At 40.4% G+C, this 7,459-nt stretch overlaps 1 long non-coding RNA gene across 1 annotated transcript; it reads left to right on the top strand.

The window, feature by feature from the left end:
- Nucleotides 1–938: 938 nt before the first annotated feature.
- On the top strand, nt 939–7,180 carry LOC131228076 (uncharacterized). The gene is made up of 2 exons (XR_009162724.1): nt 939–2,581; nt 6,580–7,180. It is a non-coding gene; the product is annotated as an uncharacterized LOC131228076 (long non-coding RNA).
- Nucleotides 7,181–7,459: the final 279 nt, after the last annotated feature.

The raw sequence follows: 7,459 nt of genomic DNA, 5'->3' as shown, positions 1-7,459 counted from the left end.
CAACCCTCATGTGTTATATGTGACACCGTTAAGCTATAGCACCCACGTGTTATCTGCCATCTTCAAATGTCTCACATGTGTCGCATGCAAATCCGGTCCATGCCAATGACTATCGGGAAATTTTTCTTTTTTATTTTATCAACAATAAATTTGGAAACCGATCACAATTTTTCTAAGAAATCTTATTTAATAACAAATATGGAAAACAGAATTTCCTTTTCTACAACTTGGTAGAAATAAGGTTTTCTAAGAAATAATGTTTCATTTCCGATGCTTTCCATGAATCCAAACAAGCCCAAAGGGCTTGTTGAATTTGTTAAAACCTGAATTTAGAAAAGACTACTCACATGAAAATGGCATTTTGGTTGTTTTTCAAATTTTCTAGAAAATGTCATTCCCATTTTCCTCTCATTCATGAAAATTTTCATTTTTTCACCCCATATTAAGAAACCCCATTTTCAAGAAATGGAGGAAATGAGCACTCTCTTTACAAAGCGCCCTACATGACAAGCACATGTCCCACCTCTCATCTTCTAAATGCCCCATTCGTGCAACTGTCTATGCTGGAGTGCCCCACATATGCAAATGTGCCACATGTGCCTCCATCTATCTTAAAGCACCATTCATGTGCCAATGTGACACGTGCTACCGCTCATCTTGTATGCCCCACGTGTTAATGTGACAAGTGCACCATGTGTTGCTCTCATTTTCAAGTGCCCCACACTTGCATTTGCCACAACTGTCATATGGCCATTGTCCATATTTAAGTGTTTCATATGCACCAATGTGCAGCATACACAACCTGTTCGACTGACCAACCAACTTTGAGTGTTTCACTTGTGAAAGTCCATCTTCATGTATTCACAAGCGTCGTTGTCTCATCATCCACCTTAAAATACCATACTCATCCACTGTGCCACATGTGTGACCACCTATCTTAGAAAAGCATTGAAATTTATTGCATATAAAGTGTGGAAACCAAATTAGCTTAAGAAGTATGGACAGCCTAAGTTCCATTCGTTTAGACCATCCTTTACTTCTTTAATTACCTTAGAATGTTGAGTACATTAAAAAAAAAAATCCAGTATTATAAAAACGTATCACACATTCGAGTCCAAGTGGTAGCTAGGTGGTAGGAAAGACTACTGCTGGAAACTCCGACATATGAATTAATCATAAGTGAAAAAGGCTTACTGGGTGTTTTGTTGGAAAGCTTCACATGGACCAAGTGTCCTAGACTAGTCTCTGGGGCATGTTAGGGGCCAAATAATTTGGGTTATTCAAGTGCATCCAAAGTATATGTAACATGGTAGTATTCATGAATCTGAAATGATATAACCCTTGAGAAACTGTTTGTACGAATGGTGAATGCTATCACTGTACGCATTCACAGTTTTATATTGTATTTAATATAAAATTAATAAATTTGGGTTAATAAAAGCAGTGGTGTGGACTGGCCTATTTTCTAGCCAGGGCATCTATAGAGTTACGATGGACAATCCAGGTGTTTGCACAACGGCCAAATTGGCACATGGGGAGGCTTGCATGGTGGTTGTGTAGTGCAGGCATGGTGTGATGTAACCACTGTTACATAAAAATAAAAGAATTACCATTACATGTTATAGGGTCATAAGGCCATTACATAAAAAAAAGGACCCGTAATGGCCTGTTATGGCCCCGTAAAGGCCATAATGGCCCCCAAATGGTCCATTTTAGGGGCACCATAACGGTTGTTACGGATACAAGTTTTTCAATGAAAAAAAACAAGACACCATAACGGCCATCACGGAATGCCTTGTGCATGTGGGACTAACCAACCTCACAAGTTTTAATAGTTTTCTAGGACAAGCTTTAATGTTGAGATCAGAAGAGAATCATCTTCAGTGGCCTGGTCTGGCCAGTGTAGTACAGTGCAGTGATTGGGACCTTCAGGCAATTGCTGAAAACTCATATTTATCAGGCGGGCTAACAGAAAATTAGCTATTGTCGATGGTTCTTGAAATATTATTTGTTAGGGCAGTTATCATTGTTTGATATGCAAACACTCAGGGATTGTAGAGGTGGCATACATTAACTTGCATTAAACCCATCACAGTTAAAAAGAAAAAAAGAAAAAAGATTGGCTGAATGATCCTATCCTCTGATTCATGGACACCAGTTTGTTGATAACAGTGATGATCATTTGATCACAGTGATCTTCCTTTAACTCCATTTTTGGAACTGTGCATGCAAGCCACTTGTACTGCAATCATGAAGAACCATGCACTATGACATTATGTTTTTTACGGCCATTTGGGTCGGGAGTTAGAGACCGTTAAACTACAATCCATCGTAGACTCTTCTTACACCACCATATGTTGCATTCTAACTGGTGGATAGGTTGAGAACTGCTGTCAGATGTTTTGAGTGGCGTTAGACTTAAAAGATAATATTTCCAAGAGTAGGATGTATGAGGTGCAGATGGTGGCGAATGAGGTGGAGCAGCTAGCAGAGGTCTTTGGGTGTGCACCTGGGGCTCTTTCGGCTTCGTTTCTGGGGATGCATCTGTGTGGGAAAGCTAGCTAAACACTTTCAGGATAAGGTAGTGGAAAGATTCGAGAGGAAGTACCTTCTGCTTGTCGGTCGCATTACACTAATTAAAGCAGCCTGATCTAACCTTCCTTTATATTTTATGTCGTTAATTAAATGCTTGGCCTCAGTGCTTTCAAAACTTGAAAAGTTAAGGCGGGATTTCTTGTGGCAAGGGGCAGAAGAGAAGACGACGTGAGTTGGGACGATGTTTGTAGAACCTATGAAGCAGGGGGAACAGGCATTAAGGACCTTAAATTCATGAATATTGCATTGCTCGAGAAATGACTTTGGAGACTCTAGGGTTAGAAAGAAGTAGTTGAAAGCAAATACAACTCAATTGGGGGTTGGTGAATAAGAGACTTGTCAACCTATAGAGGGTCAGCTTTGTGTGAAGATGTCTTTCTTGGAATGTGAGTTTTTCGGTTGTCAATAGTAATAATAATAACAATAAATCAGATTTTGGGAAGATGTGTGGGTGCGATCCTTCTTAAAAGATGATTTCCCTAGTATTTTTCTTTCTGCGTCCGGACCCCTCCATTATGGTGGCAGATTGTTTCTCCTAAATAGGAGGTGTGGGCATTTAGAAGCCACCGTGTAGGTGTTTTCTTCTTGATGAGGAAGCAATTGATTATGTAGATCTTTGGTGCATCCACCTTTATGCCCTGATCTCTTTTGAACTGGACAAGCTGATGTGGACAGTTGTCAAGTTAGGGCAGTTCATGGTTAAATCGTTTTATTCTCTCGTGAGAAGGGGCGATTATCAAGGGGAGCTAGGGAGCACAAGGTTCATTTGGTTCTAATGTCCTTTTGGATGGTTGGGTGAAGGAAGAAAGTTCTAACCATTGACAACCTTCGGAAACGATATATGATTATCCCAAATATTTGCATTCTTTGCATGCATGATGTGGAAACAATGGACCATGTTTTCATCATTACCCTTTTGTGGTGCCAATCTAGGTGGACATGCTGGGCCATTTTCATACGTTGTGGTCCATCTAGAGTCGGTGGATTCTCGTCTGCTTGGCATGGAGTGAGCCTAGGTAAAGTGAAGAAAGTGCTTTGGGGAATGGCTTTGCTCATAATCCCGTGGACTGTTTGGGAACAATGAAATGCGTATCAACAATGATAAGAAGTTGGCGGAAGGAACTTTCGAAAGGTCTAAATCGCCCGTCATGGAATGGGCTTCTTGTGTTTCTTAATTGAAGGTTGTAATTTGGATTTTCTTAGATAGTTGCTCAGGTCACCTTCGCAGCACCTCTTTCTCGTTGTTGTTCTTGTTTTTTGCTTCTTGATCTTTATTTTTTTTTTAAAAAAAAGCCTGAATAGGAGCAAGGGAGTTAAGAGGCATCGGTCTCGAGATCGTCCCGATTTTCATTTCTCCAATTGATGAGATTATATTTCAGAAGTTTGAGCTTACAGCTCAGGATGAAACCCGGACTACCAGAAACAGATAAGGATAACCACTAGTTTGAGACTAGGGATTGGAATCCATCCTTTTCATTACCAAGATAGCGCGAACCTGAAAGGTTTTAGCCTCGTGCCTTCTTCCATAGAGTCGAGCATAATCAGACATTGATCTGAAACTAGACGAGGAAGGCTATGTTGGGAGACCAAAAGAAAAACTTCCAACAAGCCTGGGGACACAAGGAACCAGTCAAGCCAGTAGAGGATGGGAGTAGATTGCCAATTAGTTCAAGTGGATTTAGAATTGATTAGCGGTAGATCAGTAAGTTCGTTTCCAATCTTAGAAAAGTTATTCACTATTTCGAAGCTATGTTAGGCCTAAGCTTAATATTTTCAAGAGTGAACTACTAGGAATTAATATCTCTTCCTCCTCTCTCTCCAGATTGGCAGAGGTCTTTAGATGCAAAACTGGATCTTTTCCTTCCTCCTATTTGGGTCTTCCCCTCTACATTGGCAAGCTAACAACTCGTCTATGGGATGCCATCATTGAAAGAAGCCGTTGTTTGTCCTTAGGAGGACACTTGACTCTTATCAAAGCCTCTCTTTTCAACCTTCCCTCTTTTCTTTCATTATTTTTTTGTCCAACATTTGTTTTGACAAGGATAGAGAAACTCTTATCTTTGGAACAACAACTCTTGATAGTCATAAGTATCAACAAACCACATTCGGAAGGTGTTGCTATTAGAGTTCTTTCCGATGCAAACCAGGCTCTTCTTGGGAAGTGGCTTTGGTGCTTTTTCACATAGGTTGGAAATAGGTGGAGGAAAATTGTTGCTTGCAAATATGGCATTCAAGAGGATGGTTCACCAAACCATTCTCCTTGTAGAGAGCTTCCTCTATATGGAAAGCCATATGCTCCACCATGTCTCTCTTTCGGGAAGGCCTTTCTTTCAGTTTTAGGGAAGGTTTCCCAGATAAGATTCTGGATGGACAATTGGATTTCCATTTGCCCCCTGGCTACTTCTGTCCTTGCGTAGGCAAGAGTGTCTTCTAACTTTCATATTCCAGTTTCTAATTGCTTCTCCTACGTTGGTTCAGGAGTTTGGTGCCCTCCTTATAGGAGAGCCATTTCAGATAGTGAAGCAGAAGAGCTGCCGACGTTGTTGTCCTTGTTGCAAGGGATCCAACCTTCTCCGGGTCAGGAAGACTTACTGCTCCGTCTGGCCAATGCTCCTCAAAATCTCTGGCATTTCATCAAGAGACGCAATTCCACTCATCAATCAGAATTCCCATCCTTCTTTTGGTTTAATGGTGGTGCTCCAAAAGTCTCAGCCGTTATCTGGATCTTGGCAAGAGGCCGAACTCTAATGGTGGACAACCTTCTGTGTCATGGCATGATCCTCACCAGCATCTGCCTGCTATGCCTTCATGTGGCTGAATCCATCCCCCATCTCTTCATGAATTGCCTTCTCTGCTGAAATTTGGGATGCTAATCTATATAGTTTCAAGTGCCATTGGGTATGGCAGGTAGCATTGAGGACCTATTGTTTGCATGGCATGGCAGAAGGATTGGGAAAGAGTTAACTGCAGTATGGTGTTTATCCTTATTGGCCTCTTTTTAGAATATCTGGAAAGAGAGGAACCTTCATTGAGGTTATCGCCCAAATTATCCAGAATGTGAGAGATTGGTCAGTTTACTTAAAGATCAATGAAGATCACATCTCCGCCTCTTCTGGAGTCCCTTGAACCTGATGGTGGGTGGTTGCCTTGGCCTAAAGTTGCAGAGACTCCTCTGCATTCCCCTTGCTCTCCCTTGTCTTTCTTTTTCTTCTTCTCTTGCCCATCTCGGGGGTGTTGTTAAGTCCTTTTGAGTTGTATAGTTCTCTTAGGTAGTTGTTTGGTCTTTTCATTTGTATAGTTCTCTTTAGGTTGCTGTTTTCATTTTCGCTTTTCATTTGTATAACGCACTAGTGCACATAAATTTTGACACTTCAAAAAAAGTCGTAGCACACTAGCACCTTCTATTGATTGATAAGGAGCGTTAGCCCGCGGGATTACTATGTTTTTAAGCAGCATGCAGCTTAGGAGTTGCTGCTACAACCTTCCTGTGTTTTGGGTGTGGTGCACCTATTGGTGGTGTGTTTCAACTGGGAGTTCCAGGTTTGATGTGACTTCAAAGCAGAAACTACAAAGTTTTGGTATCAGATCAAATTCAATTTCTAGGAATAGATTTTATGTCAACAATCACTACAGATTCATATGCTGATATCTTTAGACTAATGTTCAGTATATAGAAAGGACTTTGAGATGGATTAATGGAAACAATTATAAGATTTTCACCTCTAAATAAAGGCAGTAAAGTTCTTGAATTTACGATATTTCCCGAAGTTGAAGAGCATCCAACTCGAAATCCCTTATGTCATGATTCTTTGGAGAAAAGACATGCCATTCACGATGGGGAGAAGAATAATTATTGGCTCAAGACAGATAAGATCACGAGCCCCGTAAAGCCTTCAAAAGTAAGTACAAGAGATATCAATGGATGATTCTAAGTTTGCTTAGAGTTTTCTTTCTCTTTTCTAATTCAAAGAATTTATCATGTAGGTCCTTCTAATGGCCATCATAGGATAACCACAGTTTCCTTGCAAACAAGAGGTTGAAATTTCTCATTCCGCTCCTACTGTTGATTTGAATCCACCTTGAAACAAGACTTAGCTGGCATGACTCAATACTCCGATGACATCAACATAGATGGCCAGTCATTGCTTTCCGATAAGTTGTGACATACACCATCTTGAACAGAAGGTTTCTGAAATTCTTGACACACAAAAGTTGCGATATTCACAAGCATTTGTTTCGCCCGTGTATATTCATTTAGATCTCATAATCCCCACCAGTGAACTTATCTGGGTCTTGCACTGAAAATCAGCATCAGTGAGTCCATTTTTTTTTTAGATTGATATTGTTTTGCCCATTAATGTCTTGATTCCTACACGAATCAGACAATACATGACATCATATGCTGTTCAAAGTCTAAATGACAGATATGTGCTACTTCATAAATTTCAGTATGGGGGCTGCCTTTTTTGACTGCCACTTCCTGTCAGATCCTAATTTTCTCAACTATCTAAATAGTTTGCAGCAAAATTGACCATATCAAAGACTAGCACCAACTTGTAGCATTGATGAACAATGTCCCTTATCATAGCAGAACAAACAAAACAAAGAAGAAACGCCATACCCTTAGGTTTACTTGTATGGAGCCGCCGTCACAGTATAATGTGTACCTGCCCTTAGTGCTCCTATCCCTCCCTCATACATATATATAAACACAAATACATGTGTGTATATGCATATGTATATGTATATATTATAAAACCCAAGGAAACGGTGTAGTGTGTGTGAGTGATCTAGGGTCCCTTCCCTGGTTGTCTTGCCTAAAGCCTTACTAAGGCATGAAGAAACTAATAGTGCCATCAAGGTA

This window comes from Magnolia sinica, chromosome 15 (genome assembly GCF_029962835.1).
Source record: "Magnolia sinica isolate HGM2019 chromosome 15, MsV1, whole genome shotgun sequence".
NCBI lineage: Eukaryota > Viridiplantae > Streptophyta > Magnoliopsida > Magnoliales > Magnoliaceae > Magnolia > Magnolia sinica.
Note: the sequence above shows the minus strand (reverse complement) of the source record. Positions and strands in the feature narration are given on the sequence as shown.